The 23,451-nt window shown below is 40.4% G+C and overlaps 1 long non-coding RNA gene across 1 annotated transcript; it reads left to right on the top strand.

The window, feature by feature from the left end:
* The first annotated feature begins 1,670 nt into the window (after positions 1 to 1,670).
* On the top strand, positions 1,671 to 2,592 carry LOC121999333. The gene is made up of 3 exons (XR_006116800.1): positions 1,671 to 2,153; positions 2,244 to 2,340; positions 2,533 to 2,592. It is a non-coding gene; the product is annotated as an uncharacterized LOC121999333 (long non-coding RNA).
* Positions 2,593 to 23,451: the final 20,859 nt, after the last annotated feature.

The following is a 23,451-nucleotide window of genomic DNA, read 5'->3' as shown; positions in this document are numbered from 1 at the left end:
TTGAGCCACACGGTCACCAATAGAGGTATACCGTGGTTCCACATGAGATCGAGATTGTTACCGTCGGGAGTAGACGGAGTCAATAGAAGAGGCTTGCAACCTCCTTTGTTTGGCCGATATTTCCGGAGATACGTTGAGGGTTTCTCACGGATTGCTATGTCACTTACACGCCTGACCATGAAAGGCGGGAAGTTTATTTAGACTGAGGATTTCAAGATCAGCTTCTAGGAGCTGAAGCGGAGACTAGTGTCGGCTTCGATTTTTGGTTTTTACTTTCTGGAGAGGACGGATTTGTCCTCTACACCGACGCGTTTCTACAGGGTATGAGTGCTGTTCTGATGCAGCACGGTTGAGTATTCTTATATGCTTCTCGATAGTTGAGGGAGCCTGAGAAGAAAACACTCAGTTCTTGATCTGGAGTTGGCTGTTATTATTTTTACCCTGAAGATTTGGCGGCAGTACCTGTATGATATTACATTGAGATTCTCACTGACCATCGGAGTCTCAAATATCTGTTTCACTCAGAAGGAACTTAATCTTCGACCGAGGAGATAGATGGAGTTCCTGAAGGATTATGGTTGTACCATTAGCTATCACCTGGGAAAAGCTAATGTGGTTGTCGATACACTTAGCCAGAAGTCCAGAGGGACTTTAGCTTGCCACCGAGTTGTGGTCACAGATTTGATTCAGGGTTTATTCGAGTTAGACCTTGAGGAGCAGGGATAGACTGAGCAGGGTATTCTTATTGTCATAGATGCTCAGTCGTCGATCAGGACGAGAATCCGTGAGGCCCAGTTGTTGGGACCTCATAGAGCTCAGCATGAGGCGGAGTTGATCCGTATTATCAGACGGAGGATGTTAGAGGCATAAGACTGCCAGTAGAGTTATGCTGACCGGAGTCGGAGACTCTTAGAGTTCTTTGTTGGCGACCATGTATTTTTGCGAGTTTCACCTAGGAAAGGGGTGAAGAGATTTGGCCTCAGATGTAAGCTAGCTCAGCGGTATATTGGTCCTTTTGAGATCTTGGAGAGGATCGGAGCAGTAGCTTACCGACTGGCACTGCCACCGTCTCTGTCAAGCGTGCACGATGTATTCCACGTATCTATGTTGCGGAGATACATTCCTGACCGACACATGTGTTGGCTGATATTCCAGTTCCAGTTCAGCCGGACATTTCTTATGAGGAGGTTCCGGTACAGATTCTCGACCGGAAGGAGCGTCAGTTGCGGAACAAGACTATCCGGCTGGTTAAAGTCGGATGGCAGCATCATTCAGACGAGGAGGCTACTTGGGAGCTCGAAGATACGATCCGAGCTCGATATCCCCACCTTTTCACATGAGGTATGTGATTTATTTACCGTTCAGCATTTATACTATATATCTGTTGTTAGTACTTGCTGATGGTAGATAACGAAATTTGGGGACCAAATTTTTATTAGTGGGGGAGAATGTAAAATACCGAAAATGATAAGGGATTTTTCCGAAATTTTTGGACATTTTTCGGGAATTTTTCGGAGCTCGTACGGACAAGTTGATGGGGATAGAAATGGGGTCCGGAAAAGCCTGTTTGGGTTACCCTGTTTTAATGAGGAAAAGATTTATTTTTCTTTTCCTTTTCCTTTTCTTTTTCTTATTATTTTCTTTATTTTCGCTGTTTTTTTCTTCTTTGCCGAGCCGTGCCCGCGCACCCTCTTTTCTCCCCGACGCCGCCGATCTCGTCCGAGCCCTAACCGCCGGGCCGGCGGTTTTCCTCCTCTCCTCCTACTTCATCCTCCCTTCCACTTCTTCTTCTTCTCCCTCCGGCGACGCCGCACGAGCACAATCGAACCGGACTATCTCCTTGCCCTAATCTGCCGCCGGCTGAGTTCCTGCTACCTTTTTCCTCTAGCCGACGACAGCCACTTGAGTAGCGCCGGCCACCCCCGATCGCCGGCACTCGAGTACCACTGTTTGGGTTCTTATGTGCCTTAGCTTCTGCCGCCGACGACTAGAGCCACCGCCGATCGCTCTGTACCCTTCTACTTCTCTGCTGCCACTCTAACCGGAGCCGAGACCTTCTCACAGCAGTGCTGCCGGCCGGAAATCCTCTGTGCCCTAGCTGTGAGCATTTCTTCCTCCTCAGAGCAGTGGTGATACGGTATTGTGACAGAAAGGTGAGGGTTTAGGTCGTGATCTAGTGTTCTGTTCTTGTTCTATAGCTACTGTTGATCATAACATTAGATCGGTACCTTTTGGTTTTACAGATCCTTGGTACAACAGATCGGCGATATTAGAGTTGCCCTATTCCGGCAGCCACTTTTTGTAGCAATCGACAGCACCTTTCCTGCCTGTTGAATTAAGGTAAGGATTAGGGTTTTGATATTTGTGGTAGATTATTGCTAGTTGAGTTAGCAATAATTAATAATTAGGTTTGGAAGTTATGTAATGGTGTAATTGGGGTTAACGAAACTAACCCTAACTGGTTAGTGGGTTAGAAATTTGTTTAGCTATTTGTTTATAATTAAATTAGCTAAACTGTGCGATTTAACACAGGACTTTGATTCGAGACGAGCATCTCGACGTCCGAGTTGGACCATTTCGATTGGAGGCGGGTACTTTGACTTATGTCTTTTGATATGCATGATAATATGTTTAACATATAACAGTAATTGTGTTACCTGTTTATTTCGGTTGGTCACTACATGATTAGTACATGTTGTTTGTTTATTTATTCTGCACTGCATATTGTCTACCTGATCACATATGCCTTAGGTAGTGACCTAACCACATGCTCTGTTATATTCTGGATCTAGGGTTTATTTGATACCCTCTTCGATTTGTGTACCTTCTATTTGATACGTCTTCTTGTGGTACACACTTTGTATCTATTTATATGGGTCATGCCATGTTATTCATGAGATTGCCATGTTCAGTATCATGCATCATGATTGCATGTTGTGCGATTGTCGGCTCTACTTTGGTTGAGCTCATCGCCAGTTACTGCACACATCACCCATGGATTTGTATATCTGGCTGGCGGTGGACTCTGTTTAGCTCCGTTGGTCGGTGACTCAGCGGCAGTCAGTCCCGCTCTGTTTGGCTCCGTTGGCATTTAGGGTAGCAGCGTAGCCGGCAGATGGTGGACTTTGTTTGGCTCCGTTGGTCGAGGACTCAGCGTGGTAGCCGGTATCCTCTTGGATTATCTTAGGGAGATGAGAGCATTGAGCTCCCCATTTATGATTTGGGGTCACGGGACAGGAGTAGACAACATCCCGTTTACTCTGTCATTGCTCGGGAGCATTGATTTCAGTGTATGGTGACTATATGCATTTATTGCATTTTATTTGCTTGTGATTGCTGCACTTATATGCATTTGTTTGGATGCATTGATTGACATGCATACAGGATTATGACTCAGTCTGACGACTGTTACCTTTATACTTTGATCCGGTGAGTACAGTTATCTTGATTTCATTTCAGTTGCATTTATCCTCCTCATATTCAGGAGACTGTACGCATGATTAGTGTTGTCTGTTATTTGTTTTATTATGCATATCAGTTGTACCTGCTGAGTGTTGGACTCACCCCGCCTCCATTGTTGATATATTTTCAGGTTGAGTTCCAGTCGTTGGCCCCCCATCTGCACGTAGAGCTAGTTCTCTACTAGGTTGTTATTTGCTTTATTTTGGTTTTTCTTCCATCAGACTATGTTTTAGTTTTGTTTTGGATTTTATCTATGGATATTGTACGGATTGTTACAGTTTGATGGACTTTTGGATGGTTTGGTTTTTATTCTACTATATGCCTGCCTGGACGGCAGAAGAGGTGAGTTCGTTGGATTTGAGCTTTACGAGTGTAGTGGAGTAGGGTGGATTTCGAGTCAGAGTCCTATTGTTGTTGTTTACTATTATTAACTGCGTGGTTGTGACAGCCAGAGGCTGGATATCTTTATTAACTGCGTGGTGTTTGTCTTTATTTTTTTGTTATCATTCCAGCCGCCTGTGGCTGATGTATATGTGATATGTAGAAAGTTTCATATTGTCCGCCGTACAGGGGAGATGCTGCCGAAATTTCTTCGGACAGAGACTCCTCTGGGGCGTGACATAATTTGAAACTCAACTGTTGTTTAAGTGTTGATATATGCTGATCTTGTTTCAATAGAGTTTACAAGATTTAAGACTGAGAATTGGATGAAAACAGATACACAGAGTTAGGAATTGAAACTGGAAACCAAATCTGCAGTTTGGGTTTTGCAGTTTGTAATTGCAACAGGTTGAAGTTAAATTCGAGTTATATTTTTGTGTTATTGCACATATGTAAGTTGATACATTGAACTTGTGAATTAGCTACCGAGCCATATTTCTGGAACTTGAAGTTGATTTCTGTTAAACACAATTCTGGTATTCCTTGTTCTGTTTAATTCTGCAAATTTTGCAAATCAGAATTATTTGTCCAGGATTGGCATTTTAAAAGTAACTTCTTTTCCTCATAGATCTCGAGATCAATAAAAGTAGGCTTCATGGAAACTTGAAGTAGATTAGTATCACAATCAGTTCAGCAATTGATTTGGTTTGTGTGGAGTTAGATACCCAATTTCAGAACTCTTCAATACTGTCCTGCTAGAGATGTTCATAATTGAATCTGCAAGCTGAGTTCTGGTTCCAACCTCCAATTGTACCTTACTTGTGCAATAATTGTCCAGTTACTATATGCATTTGAATTTCAATTTCAATATCATGGAATTCACTCCATTCCTTGCACCAGATCAGAATTGAATTCAAAGGTTGGCACAAAACAGGGTTGATCTCTGATTTCTGAACACTAGTTACAGAATCTGAACTCTAACAGAATCTGTTTACAGAAATCAACAATTAGGAGCAAGTGTTCCGAAATTTTGATACAAGAAGCAACTGGAAAGTCTGTATATTGGTAAGGGTTTATAAATTGAAATTAGGAAACAGAATCAGTTGAAGTTGTTGATGCTGTGCTGATTGAAGCTGAATTCTGTAAACAAGACTGCTGAAGGTGTTCAATGATGATCAATTTGGTTTCCTACCAATACAATAGAATTGCACATCTATGCCCGAGTGGAATTGAGTGTTAATTGTAAAAGCAAGAGAAGAAAAGGTTGTGATTTTTGGAACTCATATTGCTTTAATTCTGAAACTGAAAACTGAGTTATAAATTTCAGAATTCAGCAGTGAATTCTGACTTTGATTTGTTAAACTATCGGTCTTTGATTGTTATTTGATGCTCTATCTTTTTCAAGTCTCTCATGTGCAAAATTTTGAGGCTACAAGAAATTAAAATTCGAATACTAAACCTGGGAAACATCCTGTTGAAATCAGATTTGAATGCAGAAGCTTGTGATTTCTGGAATTGGCTAGCTACACTTAAGTTCCTTAATCAGTAAGTTGGTATTGATTGACATTAGAGAATTGTTGACACTATTTGTGCCAGAATTGTATGCAATTCCATTAGTTTCACTTTATCCACTTTATTGCTGAAGAATTTCTGAACTTTTCAGCTAAAATTTTGAGAATTCTGAGAAATAGAGAAAGCTGCAGAATGAAGATAAGTATACTACAGTGGTAAAAGAGTATCAAGTTTTTGAATGTGTGATGTATTTCATTGTCCGAGACGGCCAATGCTTTAAGTGTGGGGGAGGGATTCCTTATTCATTATAGTTGATTTGAGATGATTTGAGTTCAAATGCTGGAATTGAAGTGGAATTGAAGTGCAAAAAACAGTGAGAGAAAAAAAATTGGCACATCAAGAGAGTATCAAGTGGAAGAGAGAGTATCAAGATTCTATGTTTGCCATCAAATTGAAGGGGAGGTTAGCTTGATATTTTGAATTGATAAAAACAAATGGTATTCATCTCTTTTCACATCAAAATGGTCAACTTATCAAGTATATTCCTCCAATACTCTTACCTTCTCATTTTCTTCATTAATACTTTTCTTTTGCCATTTTCATTCACTTCAATTGTTCTTCTTGCTTCCATTTCAATTATTCATGATAAATTTCTTTTGATTCATGTATGCTATGTTTATAGTGGTGGAGAATTAGACACTAAGCAAGCTTATGGTAGTGAAATGTTGTGAGTTGCATTGAGTGAGCTCCACTAATACATATTTTGAGTGTGAGAGCTAGAATAGGTAAATCCCTTGTGAGATTGCATCTTGCTTAATTTTTCAATTGGATTGAAACTACCATACCTACTGATTATTGTTTGGATTGTATTCATGATTGTTTGTGATCTTTAAAATGATCGTAGTTAAATTCTTTTTACCATCTTCTAGGTATTGGTAGGGAATTTGTATGGAGATTATTTTAGGTTTTATTGACTTGTACGGGACGTCCAAGGCTAAGTGTGGGGGATTTGATAATCATGATTTTGCTACATTATTTTAATTCATAATGCATGTTTTTATTGGATTATTCACAGCATAATCTCACATTTAGATTGCATTTCATAAATTGCATTTGAATTTGGACTTAATTACAAATTGGCTTATAATTATGGTATTTGATGTTAATATTTGATTCTTATTTTGTAGGCATTAAAAGGGTCATGGACCCGATCAAATCAGACCACATCTGGGCTCAAATCAAGGGCTAAACGAGGCGATCAAACCTTGGAGCATTATGGACCGTTCCTTGAAGATCAGAGAGATCTGGGCCATCCATTGAAGATCCGGCTCATCCACCCTAATGAGGAATAGATCTGGACCGTAGATGAAGATCCAGAAGTTTTGATCCAGATCTGGGATGTTTTCCACCGTTGATCGAGCTCCGAAGTATCTCAGCCGTTGGATCGAATCTGAGGAGATTTAAAAGGCCGCGTGAGAAGCTACAGTGCTCGGGCTCGGCGTGTTCGCGATTTTGCTACAGTGTTCCTCCTTCTTCTTCCTTGCGGCGCCATTGCTCCCATTCCGATTTCCAGATCCGGTGCTTCTTCTTCTTCAACGACAACAATCATCCAGCTGCCGGCGTTCATCTTCCGGTGATCAGAGAGCTTGAAGGAGGTCTCCATATGGCGATTTTGAGTCTGTTCCACCGCCGCATACCCGGTTGAGGAGGTTTCCAGATCGGCGTATTCGCATCCATCAGATGCTTAAGGGAGGTCTCCTGGAAGCTACTGATTTCTTTCCAATCTCCATTTCATAGCAATACTTGGACGATATGGCCAATTCGATCCGGTTTGCAAATTCACAGATTCATGCTCTATTCTTCGGCTGGTGAAGTTATCAGAGGAATGTGAGCTGAAGGGAGGTTTCCTGGAGCTAGGATCGTTCCCTGGTAATAGCTGTAGGCTTTGGGATTGTTGTTGAATGCTTATAGGGGTTCCGAGAGCATTTCTGTTGGTTTTACAGTAGATTGGAGGAGTTTGAACTTGGATCTGGATTAAGGAATGTTTAGGGTTTTAGTTTCCTTAACTTTGTCTTTGAATTGTCCATGAATTTGCTCAGATCATCAGATCTGATTTTGTTCCTTTCCATTTCATTTTGTTTGAATCTCAATTACAATTCTATTACTGTTTTCTTACTTGCAATCCAATTCCTTTAGATTTCTGTAATTTTAAACCCATGTTCAGTTTCAAAATTAGTTTGCAATTAGTTTTGGTTTCGAATTAGAGTTCTGATTTACATTAGTTATTTAATTTTGGTTATTTAGTTAGCTAACATTGTGTTCAAAATTGAATCTATGGTTGATGAGATGAGGATAAACTTGTGAATGCTTAACTCAAGATTTTTGGTTGTGGTCATCTGTTCAATGCATCTGTGATTGAGAATTTGAGCTTAATGATTGAATTTAGTGTGAATGAGGATTGGATGATACTTCGGTTTTACAAGTTTGGTTGAAATCTTGAGTATACTTATTACTTGTTATCTTTGCTCTATGCACCGGAATAGTTATGACTGAGAAGGAATTCAAATGTTGAATGCTAACTTTAGCTTGTTGATTGTTACCTAAATTGTATGTTGAAGATCATGTGAAGTGATTGGATAAATTGTTAATGGAAGAATTCGATTTAATGATACTAAATTGATCCTAATGTTTTGAGATGAAGTGGAAAATGTTTGGATAAGAAACACATTTCTTTAAGTCATTTTAAATTGTTCTAGTGTACTTTTGGGGTTTAGTTGTATTCAAGTTAAATTAGATTTTTGATTGGAACCAATTCTAGAATGCACACACATACTAGTTATCCTTGGAAAAATACGACTTGGGACTCCTTACTACACGCATTTTCTTTAGCTTAAATGGGTTCCAATCTTTATTAATTTGGAGCGCCTTGTGACATGCAAAAAGGCCGACACCAGCAAGCCTGTTTAAGCTACCCCATTTAAGTGAGGAAAAGTTTGCTTTTTCTTTTGTTTTTCCTTTTCTTTTTTCTTCTCCTCTCATGTCGTCTCTTCCTTTTCCTAACCGGCACCACACGCGACGGTTTCTCCTCCCCTCGCTTACAAAACTGTGGCCAAGGGAAGCCTCACGCCTCTTCTCTTCTCCCCTTCGATTTCCTGATCTCCTCTTCTTCCCCTTCCTCTCCGATCAAAGCTGGCCAAGCTTCTGCTTCCCCACCTCTTCCTCTCTTCTAGCCGAGCAGCGCCGATGCCTCCTTCCCCTCTGATCCGTGCATTTCCTCGTGCCAAGCAGCATTGACCCGAGCCCTAAATCTTCCTCGTCTCCTTCCTCTCGGCTCTGCCCCGACCCTTTCTTCTTCCGCGTCCCCTTCTGTAAGGCCATAAATTTTCTCTATGTCAAAAGAGCAAAAATAAATAGGATGCAATAAAAGAAATAAACTAGATTATAAATAGCCTTGGGTTAAAATTGATCCCAAGACCTTTTATTTAAGATTAGTTGAAGTTGTCATTAAGGTGGTGGTAAAGAATCACATTGGTAATAGGAAATAATTAATTATAAGCAGATTTTTTTTTTGGTAAAGAGATGATTCAACTTCCACTTAGTATAAAATGGGATGGATGAGATCAAAACCTATATTTCATCTCCCTCTGTTCCTCTCTAGCCGAATTCTTTCTCTCCCATCCTTGCAAGTTTGGCCAAGAACCCTAGGGCTTCAAGTTGTAAGGCTTTTCAAGAGGAGAATCCAAAGGGAAGGTCTCCCGTAAGGAGGTAGTTCGCGCGGGGAAGGGTATCTTTGTCACACCCCGGAGGAGTCTCTGTCCGAAGAAATTTCGGCAGCATCTCCCCTGTACGGCGGACAATTTGAAACTTTTCTACAGCATCATATACCTCAGCCACATGCGGCTGGAATAATAACAATAATAAAACAATCACCACGCAGTTAATATCAATTTCAGCCTCTGGCTGACACAATCACGCAGTTAAGTAGTAAACAAATAGAATAGTAATACGATGACTCGAAAACAACCCTACTCAACTACACTCGTAAAGCTCAAATCCGACAAACTCACCTCTTTTGCCGTCCAGGCAGGCATAGAGTAAAACATATCCAAACCATACCAAAGTCCATCAACGATAAGAATCCATACAAGATCCATAAGTAAAACCAATACAAGACTAAGACATAGTCCGATAGAGAAAACTAAAATAACAACTCGTGGTCTGCAGAGGACTAGCACTACGTGCAGTGGGGATTAGCAACTGGAACTGCCTCCTGACAACATCAACCTGAAAATAACAACGGAGGCGGGGGTGAGTCCAACGCTCAGCGGGTAACAACTGATATGCATAATAAAGAATATAACAACTAACACTAATCATGCGTACAGTCTCCTGATACAAGAAAGGTAAATGCAACTAAGGAATGCAGGAGAAAAGCTATACTAACCCGGACCAAGGTATAAGGGTAACAGGGTCGTCAAACCGAGGGTGTCATAATCCTGTATGCATGTCAATCATATGCATCCATATAAATGCAGCAAGTAAATGCAGCAAACACAAGCAATAAATGCATCATGCATATGATGCCAATGACATGGTCACCCCGACGCCATCTCACACACAATGGTGAGTCCGAGTGGGTAGGGCTGTGACAACCGTGCACTCTGACATCACTGCCCCTGATGAGTGACCGAGCGGACGGGATGCTGTCGGAGTACACACATACTCCTACCCCAAATCATAAATGGGGGAGCGCAATGCTCTCATCTCCCGGTACACTATGACAGGGAGGAATCTCTGCCGGCTACCATACTGCATCACACTACCCATGAGTGGACCAACGGAGCCAAACAAAGTCCAACTACCTGCCGGCTACCACGCTGCTACACTAAACCAACGGAGCCAAACAGAGCGGAACTGTCTGCCGGCTACCACGCTGAGTGACCAGACTAACGGAGCCAAACAGCAGAACTTCCACACACCTATCTGATATACCACTAACCCATGAGTGGTGGTGTGTACAGATACATGTAACTGGCGATGCGCTCAACAATAATGGAGCAGACAATCGCACAGCATGCAATCATGCAAGATGATGCATGACACTAAACATGGCAATATCATGAATAGCATAGCAAGATCCATACATAAATAAAAGGTGTACCACAAGTCAATGTATCAGATGGAAGGTACACTAACAGATAGGGTATCAAATAAACCCTAGGTCCTGAACATAATGTATCATATGGTTGTGTCACTACCTATAAAGCAGGTATGTCAGGTAAATAATAACATGCAGTGCATAACGAGTAAACAAGCAAACATGTAATAGATCATGTAGTGACCAACCGAAACAAATGGAAAACACAATCATGCTATATGTTAAACACATTGTTATGCATATCAAAATACATAAGTCAAAGTACCGCCTCCAATCGAAAAGTCCAAATCTGGTGGTCGAGATACACGTCTCGCGTCAAAGTCCTGTATCGAACATATAGACATGTTTTATTTCGCTACAATTCTTATAAATAGCTAAACAAAACCTCTAACCCAAAAATTAGGGTATAACGCTAATCATACCAGTAGACAAATTCCAAACCTATACCATATATATATAACCAACTTAAACTTAACTAAGTTTATGTATTATTCATCCCTTATCTTTTTCATAGCTCCAATTAGGTGTATGCTGTAGCAAAAGAAATTACTTTCTCTACACCTTACCTCACAACTCTAAAGCTTCTGTCAACCGCACAACTGGAGATTGACTTGTCGCCGCTAGCAACAACATAAATTGCTGGATCAAGAAAACCACAACACATCCTATTAAAAATTCTTTCCCACTGTCCAATTAAGATGAGGACATCATAAATCGGAAATACCTAATTTTCCTTACCCAACTCGTAGCCGTGCTTGTTTATCCACACCAGAACTGTGGCTACCAGCACAAATTGATTGCTGCTGGAACAAAACGAACAAACCAAATCAACAATTAATCAAAATCCTTGAAACTATAGAATTTCCAACCAAACTAAACCTCACTGTGGATTTGATCAAGGTAGAGGGCACTAGGGCAGCGGCGTCGGCACCGTGCAGAGGTGTGTCAATGAGCAAGATGACTGGGAAACCAATCTAGGGCACGGGGTGGCTTGGGAAGAAGGTGAAGGTGAGGCGGGCGTTAGGGAACAAGCGACGGCGGCTGGCGCTGGGGTCTGAAAGTGCGGCGTCTGCAGGCACAGAGGTGGTGGCAACCGGCGCTAGGGCAGAAACAGTCTCGGTCGACAACGTCGGCTCGAGTTATAGGGCAGAGGAGCAAGGGGCGCAGCCCGGTGATCGGCGCTAAGGCTCGGATCCGATTCGAAGAGGCGACGGCTCTTGATGCGATTTGGAGATCTCCACTGCGACGAGGGGCAATGGACAGTGGCGAGGGGAAGAGGTTGTGGCGAGAAATAGAAAGGGAGGAAGGTAACCGCCGCCGGTTAGGGCACGGCGTCGAGCGCGAGGGGGAGAAGGGTTGCGTCTGGGGAGAAGGCGCGAGGAGCGGCTCGGCACGGGTCAGCGGAGAAAAAGAATAAGAAAAAAAAATAAAGAAAAAGAGAAAATAAAAAGGAAATATAATATAACATTTCCTAGCTTAAATGAGGTAGCCTAAACAGGCTTTTTCCCGGTCCCGATTTATCCCCGTTAACTCGTCCATACGAGCTCCGAAAATTCCCGAAAAATTTCTAAAAATTCCGAAAAATTCCCTTATTAATATTCGCCTATTTTCAGTATTTTACAATCTTAGAGATTGAAGCGTACAAGAGAGGTTGTCTTCTCTACATCTAGAATAGTAAGATCTAGCGAAATGATGCAAGTACTACTCACCTGCAGTATGAGTTGTTACGATTATGCGTGCGAAAATTTCCTTGTGGTAGTTTTAGTATAATTTCTGCATGTTAAAGAGAATACATGCTATGATATGTTTTATACATGTTATGAAGATACATGTTATGATATGTGAGATGCCCCTCTAAGTTTTGGGGATTAAGAGTATGTTTAGAGTATTTGATTTACTTCCCATTAAGTTTTTGGGACTAAGAAGCTTAATCAAGTGCCCTAAGATGCTTCCCTATAAGTGTGGGGGATTAAGTGCACATAAGGTGTTTGTTTAATGACAAACAAAGTGCAAGTATATGAAATGAAAAATTAAAAAGAAGTATTTTACTTTAGAAAGGCATGTACTGGACACAAGGTCCATGGGTGGGCTCTCAAAGCGCCCCTAGGCCCCTAGATCGCCTAGTAGTACCTTAATAGGTTTGGGATTAGCTACCTCGGACTTTATTAAGGATGCACGCAAAGTGGTACAATGTCGGGCCCAAATCAAGTGATTATTATTATTTTCACTAGTATATAATTTAAAGTTTTCAAAGCTCATGGAATCGGTTAAATGAAAACAAAACTGAGTTGAGAACTAGAGGAACTAAAGTTAGAGAGTACAATATTTGATCTCTAGAGCATAGCAACTTTTATGTTTTTCATTGTATGTTGATGTTACTAGCATGGTTTTATGTGGATGTCTTGCATGACAAACTGATTTAGAAATGCATGCCATATACATATTTCTGAGTTACGTATTTCAGCGTGAATTGCTAACAAGTGCATGTTTAGATTTCTGCAAGCGGTTTTGAGATGCATGTTCTTCTTTAATGCATTGTTTTATGAGTAGATGGTACTTACTAAGCGTTTACTTATAGATTACTTTTCCTTATACTGCAGATAAAAGTAAGGGAAAGCTCGAATAGGAGAGGGCAGTAGGAGCAATGTTTGCTAGTGTGTGTGATAGAACAGTGGGAAACGATCTTGGAATTTGCTAGTGTCAGACTATGTTAGATTTTGGCATTGATGGATATATTTTTTGTATCTCCACTTAGTATAAAAATACTATTAAGAGTTGTGTATAATGAATTTGCAATTTGGTAGTGATTGGTGTGTCAAAGATTCTCCCTAAAGTGGTGGGATAAAGTGGTAAACCAAGGAGGAGAACAAAGAGGAGAATACCCCATTTGGAGTAGCAGGTTGTGACACCACACGGCCCGTGACACGGTCGTGTGGAGTCACACGGCCATGGTTCTCTTCTCGTCGACCCAAGTGACACGACCGTGTGAGCCACACGGTCGTGCCCCTCTTCCTCTCGGCCAAGCTGACACGGCCGTGTGATTCCACACGGTCGTGCACCTCCTCTTATCGGCCAGAGTGACACGGCCATGTGGATTCACACGGCCGTGCACCACTTACCTCTCAACCGAGGTGACACAGCCGTGTGAGCCACACGGCTATGCCCCTCTCTCTCTCTAGTAAGGTAACACGACCATGTGAGCCACACAGTCGTGCCCTACTCCAGTAGGAAGGACCTTACACGGTCGTGTGCCTCACACGACCGTGCCTAGTTTCGGGTCTAGTAAGCCTGCACGGATGACCATCACCACACGGCCCGAACCCTTTAGTAGCTCTAGACTTCACCTCAGCTCCGCATCATTTCAAAACATGACTCAACACTCGAAACAAATTCAGAGTAGATTTCTAGACCGAGTTATGTACATATAACGAAGTCTTTAGAAGGTATGAAAAGGAGTAACGTCCGTGACTTGGGTCAGGGTTAAGAAGGGCGGTCGTGATAGTATGGTATCAGAGCGAGGTTCCACCCTTCCGTCACACACACATCAAGCATTGATCCTGCAGCTTCCAAGTAAGAAAGTACATTCTCACAACTTTTATGCATTTTTGTTTCTGTTATGATTAGTAAGAAATGTTTGTTAAGATTAAGTATGCTTATACATGAAGCATTAATAATAGTAAGTAAGAATAATGATGGGTTGACGTATGTTTTCACTGGTTTTGTCTTATAACATGTAGAATGGCTAGAGGATGACCAGCTAGACAACCGAGGGTTAATGAATCTCAACCAGGGGAAAATAATTCTGCACCACAGCCCAACCTTTTAGAAGTAGTAGCTCAGCTTCAGAGACAAGTGGTAGAACAGCAGCAGGTTATTGCCGCCCTAACTGCTAACCAGCAAGCTTCCCCTGTAGTCCCACCGGAAGTCAATCTGGTAACACCTACTATAGCTGAAATACCATCCGTTACACCTGTAGTCCTAGCAAAGGTGGTGAGACAAGAAGCATACCTCATCCAGTGGTAGAAACTGAAATCAGAGAATTTCTCTGGCACCAATGAACCATGGGATGCTCAGGCATGGTTAGATCGATGATGAGTTATTCGGAATTACCAAATTCATTTTGGGGATACGCTCTGGAAACGGCAGTGTACATTCTGAACTTAGTACCTTCTAAATCAGTTTCTTCTACTCCCACAGAATTGTGGAATGGGCGAAAACCCAGTCTAAGACATATTCGGATTTGGGGTAGTCCAGCACATGTGCTAAAACCAGATGCTGATAAGTTAGAATCTCGTACAGAAGTTCGCGTGTTTGTGGGATATCCCAAAGGAACGAAAGGAGGTTTATTTTATAGTCCTAAAGACCAGAAGGTCATTGTTAGCACCAATGCCCAGTTTTTAGAAGAAGACTATATAATGGATCACAAGCCCAGTAGTAAAGTTGTTTTAGAAGAACTAAGAGAGGACACGTTTACTTTAGTACCAATAGTACAAGATGAAGTACCACAAGAGACTGCAACACGTATCACACATGATACACAACCACAGACAGTGCCTCATCGTAGTGGGAGGGTTGTAAGGCAACCTGAAAGATTCATGTTTTTGGGAGAGTCTTCGGACTTGATCCTGGGTAAACATGAACCTGATCCCCGGACATATGACGAAGCACTCCAAGATATAGATGCAGCATCTTGGCAATAGGTGATGAATTCTGAAATAGAGTCTATGTACTCTAATAAAGTATGGGAGCTTGTAGAACCACCTGATGGTGTAAAAGTCGTTGGATGCAAGTGGATCTACAAAAGGAAAAGAGAGACAGACGGGAAGGTAGAAACCTTCAAAGCTAGGCTTGTTGCGAAAGGGTACACTCAGAAGGAGAGAATCGATTATGAGGACACATTTTCACCGATAGCCATGCTTAAGTCTATCCGGATACTCTTATCCATTGCTGCTCATATGGATTATGAGATTTGGCAAATGGATGTCAAGACAGCTTTCCTTAATGGAAGTCTTGAAGAGAACATCCATATGAAGCAACCAGAAGGGTTCATTGAAAAAGGCAAAGAGCATCTAGTGTGCAAGCTCAATCGGTCCATTTATGATCTGAAGCAAGCTTCAAGATCTTGGAACATCCGATTTAATGAAGTAATCCAGTCATATGGATTTATTTAGAGTCCGGATGAGTCTTGTGTATACAAGAAGTGTAACAGAAACGTGGTGGTATTTCTTGTACTATACGTAGATGATATTTTGTTAATTGGCAACAATGTCAAGGTATTATCAGACGTAAGGGTATGGTTGTCCAAACAATTTGATATGAAGGACTTAGGAGATTGTGCACACATTCTTGGGATCAAAGTTATAAGGGATCGTAAGAAAAGAATGTTGTGTCTCTCCCAAGCTTCATATATAGATACAGTTCTTGCTCGTTTTAGCATGTAGGATTCCAAGAAAGGTTTCTTACCTTTTAGGCATGGAATAGCTCTATCTAAAGAGATGTCTCCAAAGACATCAAAAGAGATAGAAGACATGAAAGCAGTTCCTTATGCTTCGGCTGTAGGAAGCCTTATGTATGCAATGCTATGTACGAGACCTGATATTTGTTTTGCCGTGGGCATGGTCAGCAGATATCAGAGTAACCCTGGACAAGGACATTGGACTGCGGTAAAGCATATATTAAAGTACTTGAGAAGGACTAGAGATTATATGCTAGTTTACCAAGCAGACAATTTGCTCCCTGTGGGTTACACGGATTCAGATTTCCAATCAGATAGGGACAACAGTAAGTCTACATCAGGCTATGTGTTTACTTTAGGAGGTGGAGTCATTTCATGGAGGAGTGTTAAGCAGAAATACGTTTCGGACTCAACCATGGAAGCTGAGTATGTAGCAGCCTCTGAGGCAGCTAAAGAAGCAGTATGGCTCAGGAACTTTCTAATGGACTTAGATGTGATTCCTGGTTTGCCCAAAATCATCACAATTTATTGTGATAATAGCGGTGCAGTTGCAAACTCGAAGGAACCACGAGCTCATAAGGCAAGTAAACATATAGAGCGAAAGTACCACCTGATACGAGATATCGTGAAACGATGAGAAGTTGTCATCACCAAGATTGCATCAGCGGATAACCTGGCAGATCCTTTCACTAAGGCCCATCCGGCGAAAGTTTCGATCGACATGTGGAGGGAATGGGAATCAGATGTATGGTAGAAGATATGGCAGCTTAGTCATTAGTATAAGTGGGAGATTGTTGGAGTGTATACTGAAAGCCTAAGCTTTTGTAAACATTTATTTTGAATAAAGAATTACATTTGGTCAAATTGTCTACATTTAGTTGTAGTTGTTCAATTAATTTATATTGTAGATAATATAGTATATGGTGCAACATACAGAAGATGATATTATCAGTACCTTATAAATTATAAACAGTAGCTCACGACCAAAATGGAAAGGAACAAAACCATTGGAAGGTCGTAATGTAATTAGGAATTAGTTTATCTTGACTATATAATTACACTAGTACACTTAGAGTGTATTGAGCAGGACCATTTGAGGTTGTTCCTTTTATACTGACTTTATAAAGGAATAAATACCTCAGTTATTATGGAAGTGTGTGCTCTTAATCCTAATATAATAACAAGCACATATATTTAATATTTATTTCTTTAATTTATCAAAGGGTGAGATTTAGTTCGATAAATCAATAAGCTCGATAAGTTGGGAAATGATATTACTTATAGTGTGTGTTGCTGATTATAGACGGAAACTGTGTCCTAGAGATACTAGCTTGATAATGTCCCCAAGAGGAGCTCATAAGGATTGTCATGTTAAACCCTGCAAGTGGACTTATTCCGACATGACGATAAGGTTGAGTGGTACTACTCTTGGACTAAGATATTAATTAAATGAGTTGTCAGTAACTCACTTAATTAGTGGACATTCGATATCTTAAACATAGGGAGACTAACACACTCATAATAAGGAGCCCAAAAATGTAATTTGGGATTGGTGCGGTAGTTCAATAATAGTTCTCTAGTGGAATGAATTATTATTGATAAAATTAAGTTATGTGTTTGGGGCGAACACGGGATGCTTAATTTTATCGGGAGACCAAAACCAATTCCTCCTCTCGGTCCCTATCGTAGCCTCTTATTTATAGAGTACTATACCCACCTATACCCACCTTTTATACCCACCTAAAGGGGGCCGGCCAAGCTAACTTGGGAATCAAGCTAGGGCCGGCCTAAGCTTAGTTTAGGGGTGGCCGGCCCTAGCTTGAACTCAAGCTAGAGAGGGTCGGCCATAATTAAATTAAAAAGAATTTTTATTTTTATTTTTATTATGTGGAAGATATAATTTATTAAAGAGAATTAAAATAAAAATATCTCTCTTAAAAAGGATCTACAAAAGATTAAAGAAAGAGATTAGATCTCTTTCCTTATTTGTAGATTGGAGAGATATTTTATTTTCTCTTTAAAAATTATTCACATGTTGAAAAATTAAAATTATAAAAATTTCTTTTTATCAACCATGAAGGGATTTTTGAAGAGAAATTTTATTTTTAAAATTTCCGGAAACAAATTAGGAAGTTTTAATTTGTTGATTGAAACTTGTCTAATTTGCTTCTCTATGATGTGGCCGGCCAATATAAGTTTAATTGGGAAATTTTATTTTATTTTTCTCAATTAAATCATGTCAAGGGAATTAAGGAAATTTTATTGTAATTAAATTTCCTAATTTACCAAGGCTAAGGAATATAAAAGAAAGGGTTGGGGTGCCTTCTTGAGTGACAACCTCTATTAATTTTCTCCCTCTCTTATTCCTTGGTGTGGCCGGCCAACCTCTCTTCCCCTCTTCTTCTTTGTGGTGGCCTAACCTTTCTCTTGGCTTGGAGCTCTTATGGTGGCCGGATACTACTTGGAGAAGAAGAAGAAGAAGGAGAGAAAGCTTGCATCCCTTGGAGCTTGGTTGGTGTTTCTTTCTTCTTCCTTGGTGAAGCTTTCTTGTTTTGGCCGAACCTAGCTAGGAGGAGAAGAAGGTGTTTGGTGGTTTCTCATCTCGGAAGATCGTTGCCCACACAACGTCCGAGGTTAGAAGAGGAATACGGTAGAAGATCAAGAGGTCTTTCTAAAAGGTATAACTAGTAATTTTTCTTTCCACATCATACTAGTTATTTTTAGAAATAATACCAAATACAAGAGGCTTACGATTCTAGGATTTCGAATATGTTTTTCGATGTTGTGTTCTTTTGTTTTTTCTTTTCCTTGTGATTTGATTGTTCCTTTCGGTTAACCTAAAGTTATTTTAGGAAATTAAATATTAGCTTTCCATAAAAGGTTTTGTCTAGTTGGTGGTGGTTGCTCCCATATCCAAGAAGGTCATGTGCCTCGCCACGTCAGTACTGGGAACCAATTATGGAAATTAATATTTAATGGAATTAATAACTTAAGGTGACTTGGGTCGAACGTGTTAAGTTCCGCAGGAGATCCAAGTCAAAACCTAAAAGAACAAATAGATTAAGTTTTGGATCAAACGTGTTAAGTTCTGCAGGCGATCCAAAATTTAATTTAAAAGAACACATGGTAGCTAGGAAAAGGTTCAGACCTTTGTACAAAATTTTTGTACAGTGGAACCTCTAGGTTTTCCGAATAGCAACCAACAATTGGTATCAGAGCTAGAGTTTTGCCTCTGTGTATTTGGTATTAGTTTAATTATGCACATGTCATACATAATTTAGGCAGGATAATAGTAGGATGTGCTAACTTTGTGGATGCAGGATCCAACTATTATGGCTTATAGTTTTATGTGTGTGATTGGACCCTTGGACATGTCAAGGGCATTTATATGTGTGTGCATGATTGTATTATAGAATACAGCAGGAGCTGTATTTAGTTTTATTAGGATTTTATTTTTGATCTAGATACATGTACATTCCTTTTATGGAATATAGGATCAAAATTGTAAAATTCTATTTATGTCACGGATCGAATCTTGCAAAGCGTGGAACCTTATGAGGACCAGAGGCGCAGCGGAACAAGGAGCAAGATGGATGCGACAGCTAGACCCGGTGGCGGTGGCCAAATATGGCAGCAGCTAGGGATGACAACACACGGAGGACAATTATAGATAAAAGCCATAATAGTTGAAAATTAGATTTTCTATTTAATGCTTTTATATTGTGCTGTGTGTGCATGTTAGTATACATGTTTAGTAGGCTAGCATAGTTAAAATTCCTCATTTATAAATAACTAAGTGGGAGAGGGATTTTTAAGTAAAACTCATGGTCTCCATTACTGGTTTGTAAGTGATGCAAACAAGCTTGCGCGTTGGCTCTGAGTGTTTTCCTCCATATCGGATGAGCTTGTTTGTGGATCACTAGAACAAACTTCCATTTGGGATGACTATAGGAAGTTAATTAAGAGCGTGTGATCTTCCCCATCGGAAGGGGCACAATCTTATTAATAGACTTAGCGTCAAGTAATGGTATACACTTAGGCACAACTAATAGTATTCTTCCCATCGGAGTCACTGCTATTATTTGTGTGACCAAAGGATACCAACTATTAATTTTATTTGTCAAAAAGTTAGGTTGACAAGATAATAAAATTAATGGGTTAAAACCCTCCTTTTACAAATGTTGAATTTGTATACGTCCACACTATCGTGGCATACAAAATTCACGGTGGTTTGAGGTGTTGGTTAATTTAAAATAGTATTGTTTGAGGAATCAATATTATTCTAAATTTAGAGTTCTGACCAAAAGTTATTTGTGATTCTTAGGATGACTTTCAACCCACTGTCCATCATACTTCAACAGAATAGACTTACTGGACCTAATTACATAGATTGGAAAAGGAACCTGGACATTGTTCTTACTGCTGAAAGCTATAAATTTGTACTGACTGAGCCTTGCCCTGAAGCACCTACTGGTGAATCTACCCAAGAGGAGATTGAATATCATAGGAAATGGGTAAAAGCATATGAGATGGTGCGGTGTTACATTTTGGCTTCAATGTCAAATGTATTGCAACATCAGCATCAAGATTTACCAACAGCCTATGATATTATGAACAATCTCAAGGAACTCTTTGGTCATCAGGATAGGGCTTCTAGACAAGAAGCCATGAGAAAGATAATGACAACCACCATGCAAGAGGGTACTCCTGTGAGGGATCATATCCTAAAGATGATGGCTTATCTGAACAAGATACAGATCCTTGGAGGAGAAATTGATGGGGAAACCCAGATCGATATATGATCCTCCAAACACTACCTAGAAGTTTTGAGCAATTCCGCCTGAATTACAATATGAACAAAAGGGTATATTCATTGGTGGAACTACTGACAGAACTTCAGGCAACAGAATTCTCATATTCACTATGCTGAAAATGGTTCTACTTCTAAACCAAAAGGAAAGAAGAAGAAGAAACAAGTTGGTTCAGCAAAGAAAGTGAATAAATCTCAGAGTACAGGACCTAAAGCTGGAATGAAGAAGCCGAAGGGCAAGTGCTTCATCTGCAAGCAGTCAGGGCATTGGAAGGCGGACTGTCCTCGTAGGAATCAGAACAACAAAGGTATATCTCATGCTCTAGTTGTTGAAACATGTTTAGCGGTGTTATCTACCAGCACCTGGTGTGTAGATACGGGAGCCACTGATCATGTCTGCAATTCCTTGCAGGGGTTCCAGGAAACCCGACGACTATCTGAAGGAGAGATTACCGTCTACATGGGCAATGCTACTAAGGTGGCGGCTGTTGCAGTGGGAGACGTCTACTTATCTTTTAGTAGAAATAAAAATTTGGTTTTAAGAAATTGTCTTTATGTACCCAGTTTTAGAAAGAATTTAATTTCAGTTTCTAAACTGTTTTTAGATGGATATTCAGTTTCCTTTAGTAACGATGTAGTTATTAAGAGAAATAAAGTGATTATCTGTTCTGGTGCATTAGTTGGTAATTTGTATACTTTAAATCCAATTTCTCCCACAAAGCAAAACATGAAAATTTATAACTCATCTTCTAACTCAAATAAGAGAAAAGAACCTTCAGAAATGAACCAAGCATATATTTGACATCTAAGGCTTGGTTATATTAACTTAAGTAGGATTCAGAGGCTTATAGCCGATGGACTTTTGGGTTCATTAGAGTTGGAAAATTTTCCAACTTGTGAATCTTGCTTGGAAGGTAAAATGACCAAAAGGTCTTTCAAGGCCAAGGGGTATAGAGCCAAAGAAGTGTTAGAATTGGTTCACTCTGATTTGTGTGGTCCTATGCCTGTCCAGGCAAGAGGAGGTTTTGAATATTTTGTCTCTTTCATAGACGATTATTCAAGATATGGATACATTTACCTAATGCGCCGCAAGTCCGAGTGCTTTGATAAGTTCAAAGAGTACAAGGCGGATGTGGAGAAACGACTAGGTAAAAGTATCAAGACACTACGGTCTGATCGTGGTGGCGAATACCTCTTAGGAGAGTTTAGGAATTACTTATCAGAGGTCGGGATTCAATCCCAACTGTCCGCACCTGGTACACCCCAACAGAATGGTGTGGCAGAACGAAGGAATAGGACTCTTATGGAGATGGTTAGATCGATGATGAGTTATTCGAATTACCAAATTCGTTTTGGGATACGCTCTGGAAATGGCGTGTACATTCCGAACTTAGTACCTTCTAAATCAAGATCTTCTACTCCCATGAATTGTGGAATGGGCAAAAACTCGGTCTAAGACATATTCGGATTTGGGGTAGTCGAGCACATGTGCTAAAAAGATCTCGATAAGTTAGAATCTCGTAAGTTCGCGTGTTTGTGGGATATCCCAAAGGAACGAAAGGAGGTTTATTTTATAGTCCTAAAGACGGAAGGTCATTGTTAGCACCAATGCCCGTTTTAGAAGAAGACTATATAATGGATCACAAGCCCAGTAGTAAAGTTGTTTTAGAAGAACTAAGAGAGGACACGTCTACTTTAGTACCAACAGTACAAGATGAAGTACCACAAGAGACTGCAACACGTATCACACATGATACACAACCACAGACAGTGCCTCGTCGTAGTGGGAGGGTTGTAAGGCAGCCTGAAAGATTCATGTTTTTGGGAGAGTCTTCGGACTTGATCCCGGGTAAACATGAACCTGATCCCCGGATATATGACGAAGCACTCCAAGATATAGATGCAACATCTTGGCAAAAGGCGATGAATTCTGAAATAGAGTCTATGTACTCTAATAAAGTCTGGGAGCTTGTAGAACCACCTGATGGTGTAAAAGCCGTTGGATGCAAGTGGATCTACAAAAGGAAAAGAGGGACAGACGGGAAGGTAGAAACATTCAAAGCTAGGCTTGTTGCGAAAGGGTACACTCAGAAAGAGGGAATCGATTATGAGGAAACATTTTCACCGATAGCCATGCTTAAGTCTATCCGGATACTTTTATCCATTGCTGCTCATATGGATTATGAGATTTGGCAAATGGATGTCAAGACAGCTTTCCTTAATGGAAGTCTTGAAGAGAACATCCATATGAAGCAACCAGAAGGGTTCATTGAAAAAGGCAAAGAGCATCTAGTGTGCAAGCTCAATCGGTCCATTTATGAACTGAAGCAAGCTTCAAGATCTTGGAACATCCGGTTTAATGAAGTAATCCAGTCATATGGATTTATTTAGAGTCCGGATGAGTCTTGTGTATACAAGAAGTGTAACGGAAACATGGTGGTATTTCTTGTACTATACGTAGATGATATTTTGTTAATTGGCAATAATGTCAAGGTATTATCAGACGTAAAGGTATGGTTGTCCAAACAATTTGATATGAAGGACTTAGGAGATTGTGCACACATTCTTGGGATCAAAGTTATAAGGGATCGTAAGAAAAGAATGTTGTGTCTCTCCCAAGCTTCATATATAGATACAGTTCTTGCTCGTTTTAGCATGCAGGATTCCAAGAAA

Source organism: Zingiber officinale, chromosome 1A (genome assembly GCF_018446385.1).
Source record: "Zingiber officinale cultivar Zhangliang chromosome 1A, Zo_v1.1, whole genome shotgun sequence".
Lineage (NCBI taxonomy): Eukaryota > Viridiplantae > Streptophyta > Magnoliopsida > Zingiberales > Zingiberaceae > Zingiber > Zingiber officinale.
Note: the sequence above shows the minus strand (reverse complement) of the source record. Positions and strands in the feature narration are given on the sequence as shown.